This window comes from Phalangium opilio, unplaced genomic scaffold (assembly GCF_054372755.1).
Source record: "Phalangium opilio isolate 3A_F unplaced genomic scaffold, DU_Popi_V2 ptg000106l_1, whole genome shotgun sequence".
Classification (NCBI taxonomy): domain Eukaryota; kingdom Metazoa; phylum Arthropoda; class Arachnida; order Opiliones; family Phalangiidae; genus Phalangium; species Phalangium opilio.
The window spans coordinates 733717-753257 of NW_028324208.1; positions in this window are offsets into that span (position 1 = coordinate 733717).

Below are 19541 nucleotides of genomic sequence, written 5' to 3' on the forward strand. Positions count from 1 at the left end.
TCCCACATGGACACCAGTCTGTATACACTGGCTTCTAATCACCACCATCTTCTGGTCTTCGTCCATTCCACTTGGACACCAGTCTGTACATACTGGCTTCTAATCACCACCATCTTCTGGTCCTTGTCCATCCCACTTGGACACCAGTCTGTACATACTGGGTTCTAAACACCACCATCTACTGGTCTTCCGTCTATTCCACATAGACACCAATCTGTCTCATTGGCTTCTAACTCCATCGTCATCGTTTGATTTAAGACATTCGCGGCGATCAGCTAGGGTTACGAGAAACGTCTAGCCTCCCTAGGGTGGGTTGTCCACCAAAGGTTTTCGCAATTGCGGTTGTTCTTGCTTTAAAGTGTAGTTCGACACCCTTATATACTACCTATTTGGGTAAGGCGAAGCAACCGGCGTATGCCTCATTTCAAACGCCAATATTAGTCAAATCTCTCAAGAATGTTTAATTGTTCTTTATCAAAACGATGTAACGCTCAATAAAGCAAACAACTGACGTAGAAAATATTTAATATTAATTATATTTATTTTAATATTTAAGATAATCTTGTTTCTCAACTCAAAATTAATACGGAAATTGTTAAAAAGCAGTCTATGTTTTTGTCTATGTGTGTCCGTCCGTTGTTACACTAGTGCGTCGCGTTAGCAGTTAGCCTTGTGTTGATGTGTTAAGAAATCATACAGAACCTTAATATTCCCTTTTACCATAATATAAAGTGAATATGTGGAAGTATTTTTCGTAATTATGATGCATTTAGTAATTTTGTAGCTTTAAAGCTCTGTTTCATTTTGATATTCCAAAGATTTTTTTTTAATATTGTTATTTGAAATGGCTGTTTATATATTGCTTAAGCTATACTACATCTGTATATAGAATAATCGTTGGTTTAGTGGTTTCATGAAGAAAACTAAGACCTAGACTCCGGCGGGTATAACAAGTATTATCCGCAATAGGTTTAGTGAAACAAAGAGTAAATAATTGAGGCCTGAGGTGAATTGAACTTTTGGCTTTGATTTTCGTGTCTGAAATGCTGAGACATCAACGGTTCAGAGTGAGCCGAAAGTTAAATACACTCTTAAATAATCAGGTGAAGATTTTATAATGGAAGAAAAGATCATGTTGGCAATTAGATTAGTAAAGGAGTTAATGGTAAACGGGTAGAAGCTACAGACAGACTTATTATTCTCTTTATGGTGCGCATTGACTATTAGTGCGTCTAGCTACAATTTAGCTTTGGTGTTATTTAACGTTAACATTCATGTTGGCAAACTAAGAATATTGTTGAGGTGAGACGAGACGATAGTGTTTACACTGCAAACTAGTTGTGAATGTAGGTTTCAGAATATAGGGTAAACAGCTGAAGCGTAGACTTCATTTCCTGTTCTTTTCCCCATTGACTGATTTCCTTGTGTCCAAGATTTATCCTTATTGGATGTAAAATGTCGTCTGCTTTACTGTACATTCGCTATGTTTGGAATACTGCTTCAATATTTCGTAAAGTTTTACCTCAAAAAAGTGAAATAATTCCATATCTAGGTAAATAAGTTTGTAGTAGTACACCTCTTGACTCGGAGAGGTAATATTTTGGTTTTCCCAACTTGTTATATGTTTCTGCTTAGTGTAGATTTTGAAAATGTAAAACAGTTTCTTATCAATCTTAATTAAAATGAAGACTGAAGGAGCAGATATTAATGAAAAATGTCTTGATTAGAATCAAGTCCTAAAAAGTATCGATAAGACTGAGGTTATCACTTGTCTGAAGGATCAGATATTAATTTTTCTTTTTAATTGAAACTTAAAGGCATGCTTAAGAAAAAACAACTTTCCATTACCGTTTTCCGTTGAAATAACTTATTTTACAGGTAATCAATTTCAAAAATTTACTTATCTCGGGTTTTCGGGCACAATTCCATTCCCCCAAAACATTTTATCATTACATTAATTACTTTTAAGAGAGTACGTGTATGACATTGAGTTTTAAAAGGTTCCCTCATTTGTGCCCGGCATGCTTCGCAGTGGATACGTTTTAAAACAATGGCGGAAAATTAAGTAGGGACAGTTAGATTTTTACTCGTGGTTATGCAAAATGATGTAATGTCTAGTGTACTTCAGTCAACAGTCATACTGTTCATTCTCATAGCTCAGGACATGATTAATGCTGCTCACTATTTCTCTCTCTAGTTTCAAACAATGGTAGACACTATGTACAAATGCTATAAAGCTTTAAAATTCTCAAAATATGCTTTCTTTTTTTTTCAGTGCTAAACTTAAAATCACCGAATTTATTTCAAAATGTCGCTTGAAATTATTAAACCGGATAAAATTTTCGAAAATGCACTAAATTTAACTGTGCAGTTAAAATTAGTGCATTTTTGAAAATTTTGCACTATTAACCCTTGAACAGGAAAATTCCGACATTTGATTGATTTCGGAAAAATGTTACTTTTTCCCCACAAAGCCTAAAACCAAACCTAAATCTCCCACGATGTGGGAAATTACCCACACATTGGCAACACTGCTTTAAAAACCTACAACAAGCACACTTTCGAGACATGTTCTAAACAAATTAGTGCTTAACCCGCTAATAGTACGACCACGGAGAATTGATGTAAACTGTAGTTGAAATATATTCATGTGCGACCTGCGGCACTGAATGGTCTCTAACCATTGTTTGAAACTAGAGAGAGAAATAGTGAGCAGCATTAATCATGTCCTGAGCTATGAGAATGAACAGTATGTATGACTGTTGACTGAAGTACACTAGACATTACATCATTTTGCATAACCACGAGTAAAAATCTAACTGTCCCTACTTAATTTTCCGCCATTGTTTTAAAACGTATCCACTGCGAAGCATGCTGGGCACAAATGAGGGAACCTTTTAAAACTCTATATCATACACGTACTCTCTCAAAATAATTAATGTAATGATAAAATGTTTTGGGGAATGGAATTGTGCCCGAAAACCCGAGATAAGTAAATTTTGGAAATTGATTACCTGTAAAATAAGTTATTTCAACGGAAAACGGTAATGGAACGTTGTTTTTTCTTAAGCATGCCTTTAAGTTTCAATTAAAAAGAAAAATTAATATCTGATCCTTCAGTCAAGTGATAACCTCAGTCTTATCGATACTTTTTAGGACTTGATTCTAATCAAGACATTTTTGATTAATTTTATTTTGAATTAATAGAGAAATACTTGCAGCATTCTAGGAAATTATCTACTATTTTTGATTTACTCACAATAGTCTATTTAGTTAGAAACCATTTTTTGTTGGTTGGCTCGCGTTAAGTGGCATCGTACCAAACTTAGCTTCATCCATCAAGCGTTACATTCATATAACCACAACTTGATACTAATATAACTTGTTAAAAGTGTGTCAATTATAGGCCTTTGAGTTAAAATTATAATGAATGTGGAGTGTAAAATAAGGTCATTACTTTCCTTGGAAAATCACCGTTAACAGCAGCCATTTCCGAACTGCTTTCACAGTCACGGAAATGGCTCCTCTACTTGAAATCTCACACCACCATCTTCTGGTCGTTGTCCATCCCACACGGACACCGGTCTGTTCTTACTGGCTTCTAATTACCACCATCTTTTGGTCTTCGTCCATTCCACATGGACACCAGTCTGTACATACTGTCTTCTAATCACCACCATTTCCTGTTCTTTGTCAATCCCACATTGACACTAGTCTGCACTTACACTGGCTTCTATCACCACCATCCACTGGTCTTCCGTCTATTCCACATAGACACCAATATGTATCATTGGCTTCTACTCCATTATCATCGTTTGGTTTTAGGATATACGCGGCGATCAGCTAGGGTTTCGAGAAACGTCTAGCCTCCTTAAGGTGGGATCGCCACCAAAGGTTTTCGCAATTGCGCTTGTTCCTTACTATTATAATGGAAACGAATCGTATATATACCCCTAAATTTGAAGAAAGCGGGCAAGATGGGTACCCTTCACTTTAAACGTCTATATTAGCAAAGTTTGAGATGATAATAGGTATAACTTTATTTTAAACGATTTAAATATTTTTTATGTTAATTATTGAAGATTAAAATAATTAAAAATAATTATATTTATTTAAATATTAAAGATAAACCTCTCGTGCAAAGAGAGAGATTATCATCGCCTCCTATATCTACCAAGGCCCGTGCATTGTGATATATTTTTCAAAACAACAACCAAAATGGGAAGCTCCTCTCAGAAACATAATAATTTCTTTTCTCTGTATATGAAATGAAAATATGGATAATATTGCGCTTCTTCTTTAATGGTATGAATCCTTGCCTGTCTCTTAATATTTTACGTAGGAGTAATACGTTTTTAGCGAAGTCTAGAGAGGATAAACATAAGCGAGATTGTTTCGGGAAAAATACTGCTTCCACTAATGGGTTTATACTCGATGTTACTGTTGTATAGAGTAATCATGATAAGAGCTTAAAAAATTACGAGAGGACAGACCTTTTTTATCCTCTTGTTTTATTCTTAATAAGAATATAAAACATTTATTTTGTATCAAAAAATATTTTTTGGTGCTGGAATTGCTTTAGAAAAATCCAAACGGTTAGGCATTGGTAAAAAGACATGTGTAAGCTATTTGCTGAGATGATAATTGTTTTACATGTTTAAATAAGACTGAAGCTTCCACTATTGTGTCTATGCTCCTTGTTTGTTTGACTGAAAACCATCTAGGTGTAGATAACAGCCAGTCCAAAAATTTCAAAAATATATATTTTAAATCTAATCAGTTGAATATAAACCTTTTAAATTTGCGGGAGCCATTCTTGAGAATTTTTCTTTGCTTGTAGGTTGTCAATTTATCTACCAGTAAATATTTGTGTTTGGAAGTTGGATTTTAAGTCAAATTAAGTGGTTGTAAAGAGCCAGCAGGTTTTTTCCGCTTCTTTTTGTGAGTATTTGATTTTTGTATGTAAAATGGAGGAAGATAATGTTGAGAGTAAGGATGACATGCGGAAGCGCAAAGCTCGGGAAAGGATGAGGGCAGAAAGATCGACGTTTTCATTGGATACTTAAGTTTATATAATCTTCTCGACACGGAGAGGTAATATTTTGGTTTTCCCAACTTGTTTAATTAGTGCAATGAAGAGATCGAAATAGCGGTAACGGATAAAAGCACATATGTACTAAAGAACACTACTACATTGTAAAAACTGTAACTTTAAGTGACAGTGTTATACTCTATAACTATAGTTACCCTGATTTGAGTAAATTGGATAACGGTATCCTAAATTAACTAGCGCTACTGTTACCTATGATTACGAGACCAATAAGGTAGCATAAAGTCATAGCATAATACAAAGCAGACTTCAAAAACAGAGGATATGAGCAAGGAGGATGGCAACCAGGATGGAAAATGATATTTACCAACGATAATATCAGAAATTTTTACTTCTTTCAATAGGCTTAGTAGCAAAACCACTGCAACACTGAACAGTGTGTTACATATTTAACATTAACCAAAATTAATATCATTTAATAAATCAAAATAGTGTTACTAACGTCTTTAAAAAACGCAACCTAAAACCACAAAAGCTACGTTCATATGTCAAAAATTGGGAATGCATGTTAAAGACCCAATAATCACCAATCGTTTTCACCTTTAATACAGAATTTGAATTTAATAATATAAATATAAAAATTTGTTAAATGAAAGAATCTGTACAGTTCTGTTCGTCATTATTTCCCTTTAAAGTTATCACTAACGTTTAATGAGCGGAGGTTTGATCATTAAGCTTGGTTCTAATCGGTAATATCCTATTGGATAGAATCCCGTTGGATCGAATTCAAATTTCTAAAATTGTAGCCAAATTTAAAACAATTTATAGCCCAAAGAGCGATTTTCTACTGAATGGGAATATTTAAATGGAAGAGCTTTCGACTGAATGGGATGGGTTTACACATATAAAATCATAGCGTTTTCCTTGTCTTGCCGGGCTCCAGTAGTGCAATGGATAAAGTGATTTGGATGATCGAAGAAGTTAAGCAGCATCGAGCGCCGTCAGTACTTGGGAGGGAGATCTCTTAATGGTAAGGTTAGATTACGTTAGGTATGGTTAGGTTAGGGTTAGACAATTTCCAAAAATGGATGTTATTTTCTGAAATTTATTGAAGAATGTTATTGGTGAACACATATTATTTGCTGCAGTATCAAGAAGTTTAATAAGAAAATCAATTTTATTTTTAGGTTAGGTTAGGTTAGGTTAGGTCAGGTTAGGTTAGGTTAGTTTAGTTTAGTTTAGGTTTGGTTAGGTTAGGTTAGGTTAGGTTAGGTTTGGTTAGGTCAGGTTAGGTTAGGTTAGGTTAGTTTAGGTTAGGTTAGGTTAGGTTAGGTTAGGTTTGGTCTGGTTTGGTTAGGTTAGTTTAGGTTAGGTTAGGTTTGGTTAGGTTTGGTTAGGTTAGGTTAGGTTTGGTTAGGTTTGGTTTGGTTTGGTTTGGTTTGGTTTGGTTTTGTTTGGTTAGGTTTGGTTAGGTTTGGTTAGGTTAGGTTAGGTTAGGTTAGGTTAGGTTTGGTTTGGTTTGGTTTGGTTAGGTTTGGTTAGGTTAGGTTTGGTTAGGTTTGGTTAGGTTTGGTTTGGTTAGGTTTGGTTAGGTTAGGTTAGGTTAGGTTAGTAATATTTTATAAATCATTTAACAATGTTACGCCTTTCCAAAATATTGATGTTTAGCTTCATTGACTTCTCAAATAATATGCCTTTTCCAAAACATTACTTCTATGTTAGGCTAGGTTTGGTTAAATTAGGTTAGTAATAATTTATAAATCATTTAACAATGTTACGCCTTTTCCAAAATATTGAAATTTAGTTTCATTGACTTCTCCAAAAATATGCCTTTTCAAAAACATTACTGTTATATTAGGTTACGTTTGGTTTAGTATTTTCTGCAATAACAAGAAGTTTAATAGGAAAATCAATAGAAAAATAGGATTGAAAGGAAAATTCATGATTGGAAAACCGCCCAAATTGCGGTATTCGGTCTAATGGGATTCGGTCGAACGAGACATTCGATCCAATGGGATTCGACCCAATGGTAGACAATCGTTCTAATCAAGACATTTTTGATTATTATTATCTCGCAGATAACAATGTAGTAATTGATTAATAATTAATTTTTTTATAATTTATTTGAACCTACCGACAGTATTCTTTTATCCCAAATAACCGAAGTTAATGATGAGAAGACAAATTAGACAAGTAGAAAATCAACATTACATAACGCTACCTTGACCGAGGCTAAGCGAAATTGTTTTATTTGTTTAATAATAAAATATTCCGTTGACTTTTAAATTTAAAATTGATTTTAGTAAATTTCAAAGACGTTTTTTGTTATGAAAATAATAAAAATCATACCTAATTGGCCACGACCTAATTCTAATTCCAAAATTTTGGTTTTCACCGAGAGAGCTCAATAGCCAAGTTTATCTAGCTAAAGTCCCTCTTACGGGAAGTTATGGCGTGAATAACGACAAAACCGTCGTAAGTCCAATATAAAAAAAATTAGGGCTAAAATGCGTGTCTCTAACAGTGGCAAAACGCCGTAACTCCAAAACCCAAAACAACGTAAGTCATAGTAAGTGTTTTTAATGATAAAAATCAATACTTATACTTAATTTTTCGTAATGGAACTAAGGGAAGGCACATCTATGGACTGTTATCTTTCATTTAAGATGGTTTACAAACGTAACGAATGAACAGTTTTCTTTAAACACTATCCCAATTAAGGTAATTTTTCAAAAAAATCGCACGTTACCTCTATGGAAGAATATAGTATTTACACCAAATGTCTGATTCATTTTATGGATTCTAAAACCACCCTTAACAACTTTTTCCCTTTTAGAATTAACTATTAGTCGGATCTCTTTGAAATTTTAACCACAAAATTAGAGCCCGAATTTTAGTTCACTTGCAAAATTTCAAAGCTGCAAACACAATTCAAAAATGCTACGGTCAATAAAAAAACCTCCTTTAGCATTAGAGGCAGATGTTTGGAAAGAGCATGCTTAAGGAATGTCATAAAAATATTAATGAAAAAATTCCAAAATTATGGTTCCTTTTTACCCAGTGCCTTCCAGTTGAGCATGATCAGAATGATGAAACTGTTATATCTTTCTTTAAACTATTATAAATTGTTAACGCTAGGATTCAGGAATATGTATCTAGTCATATGGATCGCTACTCTAAAGAAGCTCGGAAAATCGGCAAAGAAGGTCATACTTTAAGAGATGGCCTCTATGCTGCAGTTTCTACTAAAAAAATTACTAATAAATATGAAAATAAAGTCACCAAAGTTAATTGTGATAGCCCAAAGTCTTCATCGTGTGAGCGAATCTCTGATCCGATTATAGTAAAAAGCATCAACTATGGATCAACTGATACAACTCCCAAAAATGGCAAGCTCTAAAACAGGCCAACCGACCGAAGAGAAAGAACCTCTCAACTATTTTTGAAAAAAGTAATACAACTCCCAAAAAAAGGCAAGCTCTAAAACAGGCCAATCGGTATCGTTCCTTTCAACCGAATTCCCAATGGACCGAAATCCCATTCGATCGAATATCCCGCAATGATTTTAGATTTCCAGCCCAATGGCTATATTCCCGATGGACCGAAATCCCAATCGTCCGAATATGCCCCTAAAAAATACATGAATATAACTTGAAACACTGTAGCCGTCAGTGATTCGGTGGTGTAGTGGATACGATGTTGGACTGCGAAGCGATAGGTTGTTGGTTCGAATCTCCGAAAGGTAGGTTAATAATATTAAAAGTAAATGTTTCGTGATACTAATTAAAACGCTCACTTTCATTCCTTTCAAGGCAAGAGAAATATAGAATTAATAAACAAATTGTGCTTAAAATGAAGTACAGTCTTAATGGTAGTTCCATCAATGTCTTTAAATTTTAAATTAAAATTTTAATATTTTGGTTTCGGGTGGGTTAGGTTAGGTTAGCTTAGGTTAGGTTAGGTTAGGTTAGGTTTGGTTTGGTTTGGTTTGGTTTGGTTCCAATAAAACGTTGACACCTTTTCCAAAATATGCTCCTTTTGAATTAGCTACCACCTTTTCCAAAATATTCTCCCTTTAAATAGCTACCACCTTTTCCAAAACATTCTCCCATTAATTAGCTGCCACCTTTTCCAAAAGATTTTCCTATTAATTAGCTCCCACCTTTTTCAAAATATTCTCCTATTAATTAGCTACCACCTTTTCCAAAACATTCTCCTATTAATTAGCTGCCACCTTTTCCAAAACATTCTCCTACTAATTAGCTGCCACATTTTCCAAAATATTCTCCTTTTAATTAGCTACCACCTTTTCTAAAATATTCTCCTATTAATTAGCTGCCTCCTTTTCCAAAAGATTTTCCTATTAATTAGCTGCCACCTTTTCCAAAATATTCTCCTATTAATTAGCTGCCACCTTTTCCAAAATATTCTCCAATTATTTATCTGACATCTTTTCCAAAATATTTCTATTATTGCTAATAAATTGTTTTAATACTCATATAAATAATCTTTTTACCTCCAAACAAGGTTGGGTTGGGTTAGGTTAGGTTAGGTTACGTTTGGTTAGGTTAGGTTAGGCTAGGGTAGGTGAGGTTCGTCGTAATTAAAACGTAGTTAAAATAAGTGCAGTAATACATTTTCAACTCACATTTATTTTAACAATAATAAGTTTTGAAATTAAAAATATATTTAATGCAAAACCACACAGTATGTCTTCTTCCAGTTCAATAGAATTTCGGTCCAATGGGACTATAATAAAATCGCACCTTTGGCTACGTTCGGTCGAATGGGACCCCAAAAAAAACCCCTTCTGTCGAATGGGAATTCGGTTCAATGGGACCAAAGCGGCCAATCGACCAAAGAGAAAGAACCTCTCAACTATTTTAGAAAAAAGTAATACTTCTAATGAGCAAAAGTCCACCAAGACAGTTAAGAGAAGAAAGCCCAATAAGGTTGTCGTGGAAGAATCAATAGATGCTAACTGTGATAAAACTGTTCAAAACATGCCCCTCAATCTAGTCAGCGGTATATCAAACACAGTCCTGCCACCCACAGTGAGAAAAAGTACAAGAAAAACATAGATAGAAATACACTATTATAGCCTAGATACACTACCTTTGATTCAACGCTCGAGACTCAATGAAGCGAAAAATCGAATTTTGCCCCTCGGCATGTATGATCGGTAGGGTGGGGAATAAAGCGACACTAGCCACCTAACGGCGGACGGGGAAACTAAAAATAAAAATGTTCTGTTTTTTTGTGTTTTTTATTTTTTTCCTATACAAATTATTGAAAAAAGTCGGGAAATTCAAGTTGCAACTTTCTTATTTTTAAAGCTTAAAAGCTTTTGACGTTGTTAAAAAGGATAATCGGTAAGTGGAAAGTGAATAGTACTAATCAGAAAAACCGTTTAGAATGCCTTTTTGAACATTTTAATGCAATAAAAACCTGAACTTGATTAAATATCTCATTTGATGAGAAGGCTTAGAAATGGTTAAAGTTTGTGCCGTTCCTGACTGCAAAAGCCTTTCAACAACAAATAAAATATCATTTCACAGGCATGTTGGTTGCAATTTTTCTAAATATGAAATAATTTATACTCGTTGCTTTCATGTAATTAAGATTTCCACAATTAAACCAACGGTTATGTCATAAATGGCTCGCGGCTATAAAACGGTTGGACTTAGTGCCGGGTAAAAAGAATTTTGTTTGCGGTAATCACTTTCAGGAAAGTGATTTTTGTGTACGCGAAGACAGAAAACCTTCCTTGTTTTATTTAAGATTTAATGAAGCCGGTTCACAAGTATACATAACAATTGAATAATATATTAAGTTCGGAATGTCAGTACATAGTATGTAACATAATAGCGCACCTATGGCAAATCGGGCGTGAGAGATTCGCAGAAACCACACATTGACAGTGCATTGCCTAGTACAATACCCACCCAACATCGCGCAACAGATTGATAGCAGATTTTCTGTTCTTTATCCACGAAGTAGAAGTCTGTACATCAGCCGTCCTCAATGTCGAAGTACATATCTTGAAAAGTAATAATATAATTAAAATTATAATTAAGACCCAGCTTGGCTAGTAATTTATTATTTGCAATGGGAAGTCCGCGGAGATTTTTGACCACAATGCATTAATTGAGGCTGAATCAAGTGAAATGATCGATGATGTGGGAGAAGGTAATCCTACAATTGATGACCTAGGAAACACCATGGATGTACAAGAACCTGATGGTGTTCATGATTACCAAGACATAAAACAAATATGATCATGTGGGTGGCTGAGCTACGAGTAATAATTACGACATCAGTGCATACAGTAGGTTTTTTCCGCGGTTTTTAAGACATATTTCAGGAGGCACAGTACCTGTGATTCGCCATCAGTTCAAAAAAAAGAAACACGGGAGGTTTGAAAAATCAATTATCTAAAACATACCTAACAATATTAAATTCTTCGCCGTGAAATTTACTTTCCACTAAACAGAAATCCAGTCAAACATCCATGCATTTGATGGCGCTTCAATATGCACTACAAAAAGAAACAAGATGGCCCCGGCCAGATTATGCTTTCGCTGCGCCCTCTAGTGGCTAAAACTGATACGACCCCGGAAATTTTATTTTGCGGTATTCTTTTCTTATTTATTAAATATCCTTTCGATTATGAATGAAATTAATTTAGTGTGATTTTGTTTTCACATAAACATTAATGATAACTTTGTTTTTAAAACAAATGTTTTAAGAAAAATAACTAAGTACAGTTATTTGTTTTTATATTCGCACTGTATTTTATTGTCGTTTGAAAAACTTAATGATAATTTTGACCAAACACTTTCCAACATTACTTTCAGTTACAATTTTGGATAAACAAAAAGATAATTATAAGTATACGCTATAAAATATTTCTATTATCGTTTAATTACTCAAATAACCCATGATAACAAATTTTACCAAGCACTTTTTAAGGTTATTTTCAGTTACAATTTTTGACGATAAAAATAATTGGTTTACCTCTTAATTTTAACTTATAATAAGAGTAATCAATTACTAATCATCACAAATCTTAAGAGTTTCTTAAATAACTAAAACAAAGTGGAGGTTGCAAAGCCACCTGGGTATGGTTCTAGGTACTATTTATAAATTTCAATGCGATTCCGCGCGCGAATAAAAAGGAGAAAAGGCACCCAGCCAGAAAGGGTCAGACAAATGCTTTTGCAACTCGAAGCGCAAAAGCAAAACAAAATTAGCTGGAACACAAATATTTAAATCATGAATTAATCAGAGTAATCAGAAAATCTCGCTTGTCGCACAGACGCACAACCACAGAGGTGAGAGGTTTGGAAAACCGTTTTTTTTATTTTTGAAAAAGTACATCCCAGTGCAGAGAAGTAAGGTGTAACATTTTTCTTCGTTAAGGACTCCCCGGGCCAGGATGGGAAATAAGGAAATTTTTTAAATGGACATTAGGCCAGCGACCTCCCACCCCTGGCCCGTGTAGGGGCTGCGCGAGGTACAATGGGAGATTTACGGTGGCGCTGCTGGCGCAGGTCGCCCATCATCATTTCCATTCAATCTCACCCTGGTTCAATACTCCCATAGCCCACTCGGTCCGTGCTCACGGAAGCTGCGTCGTGTTGCGCGTGATCGAGTGAGCTATGCTACTCCATAGTCCTCGCGGAGCGCTTCTATGGAGCAATAAAAATGGTATCTGATTTTAGGAAAATTGGGTCTCCTAGTACATTCTCAAGGACATTAAAAAATAACAACTTTATCAAGTTCCTTACATGTTTGCGGGATTCATACCAATTTATGACGCCACACAGTACCGTTAAGTTCCAGTTACATCTGCGAAGTTGAAAAATAAATCTCGACGTGATCATCCTGGTCGAGTGGCGTGGGCCTCTCTTTGCTCGATTCAAGCATAGCCTCCTGGATCACGCGACTTCAGGCTATAGCGCGATGCGCTAGCAGCTTATTTAAAATTATTAAAATTATACTATTATTTAAAATGATTTCTATTAACGGGCTTCTATAGCGCGAGCAACTTGCGTCGTAATGCGCCTGATCGAGTGGGCTATGGCTGTGTGCGAGCTCAAAACGACATGGGTGATGGGGGAATAGTAATAAGCAAAAATGAGGGTGGAATACTCGGAAATAAAGGTGGGTAGTCTACGTTAGATCTAGGCTATATTTAGCGCCATCATGTCGGCCTAATTTTAAATGCATATGGCAATGTTAATTTAAACTTTTTGCTCATACATAAAATTTACAATTAAAAAAACTAAATTTAATATAGAGTTAGCAATTAATAATTATTGCTTCGAAATTATTGCTAAAATAGTAGTGTACGTACGTAGATGACGCAACGGCGTAATTATTATATTACCAATGCTTATTTTTATAGGGATAAGATTATTTATAAAAATAATATTGAACTTTTTTCTGAAATTAGTGATGATTAGTAATTGATTACTCTTATTAGTTAATAAAATTAAGAGTTAATTGAATAAAATATCATTAACGTTTATAGGCAAATTTTAACTTGAAATGATAATTTTTCTTTGTCCGAACTTGTTACTGAAATGTGAAAAGAACCTTAGAAAGTGCTTGTGTTTGGTAAAATTTATTATTAGGATTATTTGAATAATCAAACTTTAATAGAAAGATTTTATTGCGAATGCCAATACTTAAAATTAAACATCAAATTATCATTTTTGTGTGTCCTAGACTGTAACGTGCTTATCTAATCCCAACACCCAAATTCCCAAATTAAATATACAGGTAACGTTAACCCCAAAAATGTGTCTATCTAAGTAACTTAAAATATAAACACTTACATAGATGGTAATATCATAAACTTGCTTAGTTACAGAAGTTACCCTGATACACTCTCTAGAGACTACGGTATAAACTTCGTTTGGTTTACAAATCAAATATCTCTTACGTTAAAAATGTGTTTAGTTTTCATTAGATTTAGACTTTTCGACGAGTAGAATTAACTTAAAATATAAACACTTACATAGATGGTAATATCATAAACTTGCTTAGTTACAGAAGATTCCCTGATACACGCTCTAGAGACTACGGTATAAATTTTGTTTGGTTTACAAATCAAATATCTCTTACGTTAAAAATGTGTTTAGTTATTATTAGATTTTAGACTTTTCCACGATTAGTATCCCTAAAATAATTTTGTAAACCTAATGCTAAAAACGCGACATACTTTACTGCCAATCTACCATTCGCGAATTTCCCGCCAAGAGTTTATAATTCAGAGGCGCTGCGTGTTAGTTTACCTCCTGCATACGCGCGCTACCATGGAAACGGCCCACCCCTAACTTAACGAGAGGCGAGAGTAACGCGCCCGCCGCTCTAGTAACGAGAGTCAAATGGTCCCCCTCCTCTCTCTCTCTTTCTCTCTGGCAAAAAATAGCTAGCCCGTCGAGGGAAGAGTGAGATACTGTTGGTGAAAATCGCTACTAGGTACTAAGCCTCAATAGCTCAGTCTGTAAGGCGTTGTACTCTGGTGCTTGTGTGGATACAGACGTGGCGGGTTCAAATCCCGGTCGTGCCAAAAAAATTCATTCTTCAATAGTGAGAAATTAACGGCACTTCGCATAGATGTCGCTGATGTTCGTATTTCTAGCGGGAAGTTTGAAATGAAAGTAACTTTATTTATGATGGATTCTCCCAGGTCACATGAAAAATTGGGGGCAGAAAAGGGGGGAGATGACGCCCAGCCGTAGGAGGTAATTGCAATGCTTCCGCAGTCTTTAGACAGCGAAAGCAAAAAACAAAAACAAAACTCTTCGAAAAAAGCTCAAGGTCACTCACCAAACACGACGGCGAAAGAATTTAAAACTTTCTTGCCTCAATGACGTTCTTCGTGAAATGAGGAAGCAAAATCTTCTTTTAGAAGAAAATGCGATGGATATTCAAGATCGCTTTGGACCAACTGCGAAAGAAATCTTTAAACTTTTACGACATTCAGGAGTGAAAAATCCAACAAAACAAAAATACCCTCAGTTAATTCGAAGCTTTGCCTTGACGGTCCACTTTTATTCGCCCAAAGCGTATGAATATTTGAGAAAAACGCTTTGTTTGCCCCACCCAAACACTTTACGTGAATGGGTAAATAAAATTGTTGGCCAACCTGGTTTCACTGCTGAATGCTTTGCATACATCAAAAATGAGGTGCTAAAATCAAAACTCCCGCTATTATCCTTGGATGAAATGTCCATCAAAAAACATACAGAATGGACAGGGAAAGAGTTCTCCGGTTACGTAATTTTGGGGTTAGGCCACAATGCCCAAGATTCTGACGAGATTGCAACATCGGCCCTAGTTTTCATGGCTGTAGCAATAAATGGTCATTGGAAAGTGCCAGTCGGCTATTTCCTGGTTCACGGAACCCCTAGCTCTATGCTAAAAACTCACGTAACTGAGTGTCTTTTCAATGTACATAAAACAGGTGCCAAATTTATTGCCCTTGTGTGTGAAGGACTAAAAAGCAATATCACGATGGCTCAGTTACTTGGGTTACCATCACAAAAGACGGCCGTACAGAGCAGTTTCCCAAACCCAGGTACAATTGATATGGTCCTATTTTCTGTAGTTTTCGCTTCGGACATAAACTATTCCCAACTAGTTATTTGTCCCCTTCCAGCGGATCCCAGTGAAAGAGTACACTTTCTTCTCGATGCATGCCACATGCTTAAACTGTTGAGAAATTTATGGGAGCATTATGGTGTTTTAATTGACCAACGCACGGCCGAAGTACACAAAACTAACACTTTCTAAATGGTTTTTCATTTTTGCTAATAATCTGCATAATTACTTAGCGAATTGACTGGGGGTACGTAGCCACCATGCATGCCTACCAAGCATACGAGGGTTTAACCTTGGCAATCAAGCTTTACAAATTCCATATTAATTTCAAGAGTCAAAAAATGAAAGTGAACTTAGCAGCGCAAACCATAAGTAGCTCCGTAGCAAAGGGGATTGAGTTTCTGAAGGAGGGAGGGGCTCCAGTATACCAAGGCAGTGCCCCAACATCAAGATTTATATCATCCATTGATAGGTACTACTTACACTTCATTGTCCAGTCTTGAAAACGTTGTGATGCAACTTCACTTTGTCTTGTATAGATTGTTTGATGTTTTAAATTCAAGAAACCCAATGGCTAAAGGATTTAAGGCAGCAATCCGACCTTCCAACCTAGACATTACAAAAAGGGATCTATTAAAGACGAATGAACTGTTGTTAAATTTGACAGATATAGAAGGCAACTTAATTCTAGAAAGTCCAAGAAAAACAGCCATTTTGGGATTCACACTCGCCATTCACAGTGTGTTGGATATTGCGGAGAAATATGTTGCTCCCAATAACGCACCACTGAAGTATAATGTTAAATAAACTAAAGCTCTCATGATCAATGTCAAACTATTTGTTAATTTTAAAGGTACCTTTTTACGTACAAACTGTCACTAGACCATCTAGAGTTGTATTTTAATACAATCCGTCAGAAAGGAGGCTGGAGCAAGTTGTCGGCAATTCACCGCAGCATACAAAAACACACTAGTGACAAAAATTGAAACGGCAAGAAGTGGAAATGTCATTGCTTTAGACAATACTCACGTCCCAAATCTATGCGAGGTCTTGGTTCCAATCACAGAAACCAACATAGCTGAAGCTCAGCAAGACTTTTTTGATTTAGATGACATTGACAACTTTATTATCTTTCTTAATGATGAAACGTCATCATCATCTAACATTTTCAGTGAAAATATCACTTATTATATGAGTGGTTATGTTGTAAAAAAACTTCAAAAAGAACTAAAATGCCAGAAATGCGTAGCCACTTTGCTCGAAACTGAAAGACATTCTAATTTTTCAAATGAATACTATGAGAAACACCCAAACCAACTTTTCCTACATTTGAAAGACAACGGAGGGCTTCGCCATCCGTTCGACAGTGTAGTAAAGATTTGCGGTTTAACCGAGAAGGCTTTAAGATATTGTGGGCCGATAAACACCTCTGCCAAGAACATAGATTTGAGGATTGAGTGTTTGGATTTAAGGCAGCTTCTCAATACTGATGTATTTCCATCTTTGTCTGAACATATGTTCGATGATGAACTAGGTTCGCAGCATCACGTGAATGTTTTTTTGAAACGGATCGTCAAAATTTATTTGAAGATTCGTTTACACAAAATAAGCAAAAATATAAATAATGAACTCAAAAAAGACGCAATGAGAAAAAAGCTTACCAAATTAATTCTCTTTCTAGGGCAATAAGTTAAAAAAATTTCACACCTTTCAAAAGAAAATAAATAACTCCTATTTTTATCGAGGGAGAAAAATTATTAAAATCATTTGCTTACCGTTAATTTTCGTCTTGAACACTAATAATTACACATTACTAAACTTTATTTATATCGTCATTATATTTTAATCGAAATAATTATTACATAATTTTAGTTTATTTAGCCCCTAAGTTTTTTCCCACGTGTTTGTAAACCATTTACCCAATGAGCCAATCAGAATCACCTATTAAAGGCTTAGCAAAAATTTTAGTTATCGCCGCCGCCGGTAGGTGTCTCATTAGCGTTTCTTCCCTACCCTTCATAAATCACGTGACGCCACTGATAAGCGGCTTCTATTCCGCGATATGAATTGTGACTATGTATCTCTATGAAGAAAAATTAAAAAAAACCAAAGATATGATGATTAAATAAATTGAACTATTTTATTAAAAAATGTCTTAATTATTAATCTAGTTAAAAAATTCACGAAGCACTTAATGCAGGGAATTTTTACCTCTCCGTGTGACGCAGTCCAGGACAGGTTCTGTAACGGCCGTGTCTGTGTGTGTGTCTGTCTGTGTGTCTGTCCGTTGTTACACCCACGTGACCGCGTTCGCAGTTTGCGTATCGGAGCAAACGTGTTCCCAATTTCCTGACCGCATTGACAGGTCACAGAAATTTAGAAAATTGTATTTCTCTCCGTTGGCTACTCTATACTTGAGTTCTCACACCACCATGTTTGGTCTCCGTCCATCCCACATGGACACCAGTCTGTACATACTGGCTTCTAATCACCACCACCTTCTGGTCTGCGTCCTTCCCACTTGGACACCAGTCTGTACATACTGGCTCCTAAACACCACCATCCACTGGTCTTCCGTCTACTCCACAAAGACACCAATCTGTATCATTGGCTTCTAACACCACCATTCACTGGTTTTCGGTCTATTCCACATAGACACCAATCTGTATCATTGGCTTCTACTCCATTATCATCGTTTGGTTTTAGGATATACGCGGCGATCAGCTAGGGTTACGAGAAACGTCTAGCCTCCCTAAGGTGGGATCGCCACCAAAGGTTTTCGCAATTGCGCTTTTTCCTTACTATTATAATGGAAACAAATCGTATTTATACTCTAAAATTTGAAACGTCAATATTAGCAAAGTTTGAGATGATAATAGGTATAACTTAATTTTAAACGATTTAACTATTATTAATGTTAATTACTGAAGATTAAAATAATTAAAAATAATTATATTTATTTAAATATTAAAGATAAACCTCTCGTGCAAAGAAAGAGATTATCATTGCCTCCTATATCTATCAAGGCCCGTGTATTGCGATATATTTTTCAAAACAACAACCAAAATGGGAAGCTCCTCTCAGAAACATAATCATTTCTTTTTTCTGTATATGAAATGAAAATATGGATAATATTGCGCTCCTTCTTTAATGGTATCAATCCTTGCCTGTCTATTAATATTTTACGTAGGAGTAATACGTTTTTAGCGAAGTCTAGAGAGGATAAACATAAGCGAGATTGTTTCGGGAAAAATACTGCTTCCACTAATGGGTTTATACTCGATGTTACTGTTGTATAGAGTAATCATGATAAAAGCTTAAAAAATTACGAGAGGACAGACCTTTTTTATCCTCTTGTTTTATTCTTAATAAGAATGTAAAACATTTATTTTGTATCAAAAAACATTTTTGGGTGCTAAGATTGCTTTAAAAAAATCCAAACGGTTAGGCATTGGTAAAAAAGACAAATGATATTATTTAAATCTAATGAGATAACGCCCACCTAGTTGAAAATTGCCCTTTTTTATCCGCGGGAGCCATTCTTAATGAGAATTTCGATGCTAGTAGGTTGTCAATTAAACTACCGGTATATTATTGTTGTTGGAAATTGGATATTAAGTCAAATTAAGTGGTTGTAAAGAGCCAGCAGGTTTTTGCCGCTTCTTTTTGTGAGTATTTGATTTTTGAATGTAAAATGGAGGAGGATAATGTTGAGAGTAAAGATGAAATGCGGAAGCGCAAAGCGCGGGAAAGGATGAGGGCAAAAAGATCAGACCCTGAGTTTAAGAAGAGAGAAAATGAAAGGAGAAGAGTTTTAGCAGCTCAGAATAAAGCTAAGGTTGAATGTACAGGTTCTAGTGCGTCTAGTCCTTGTACT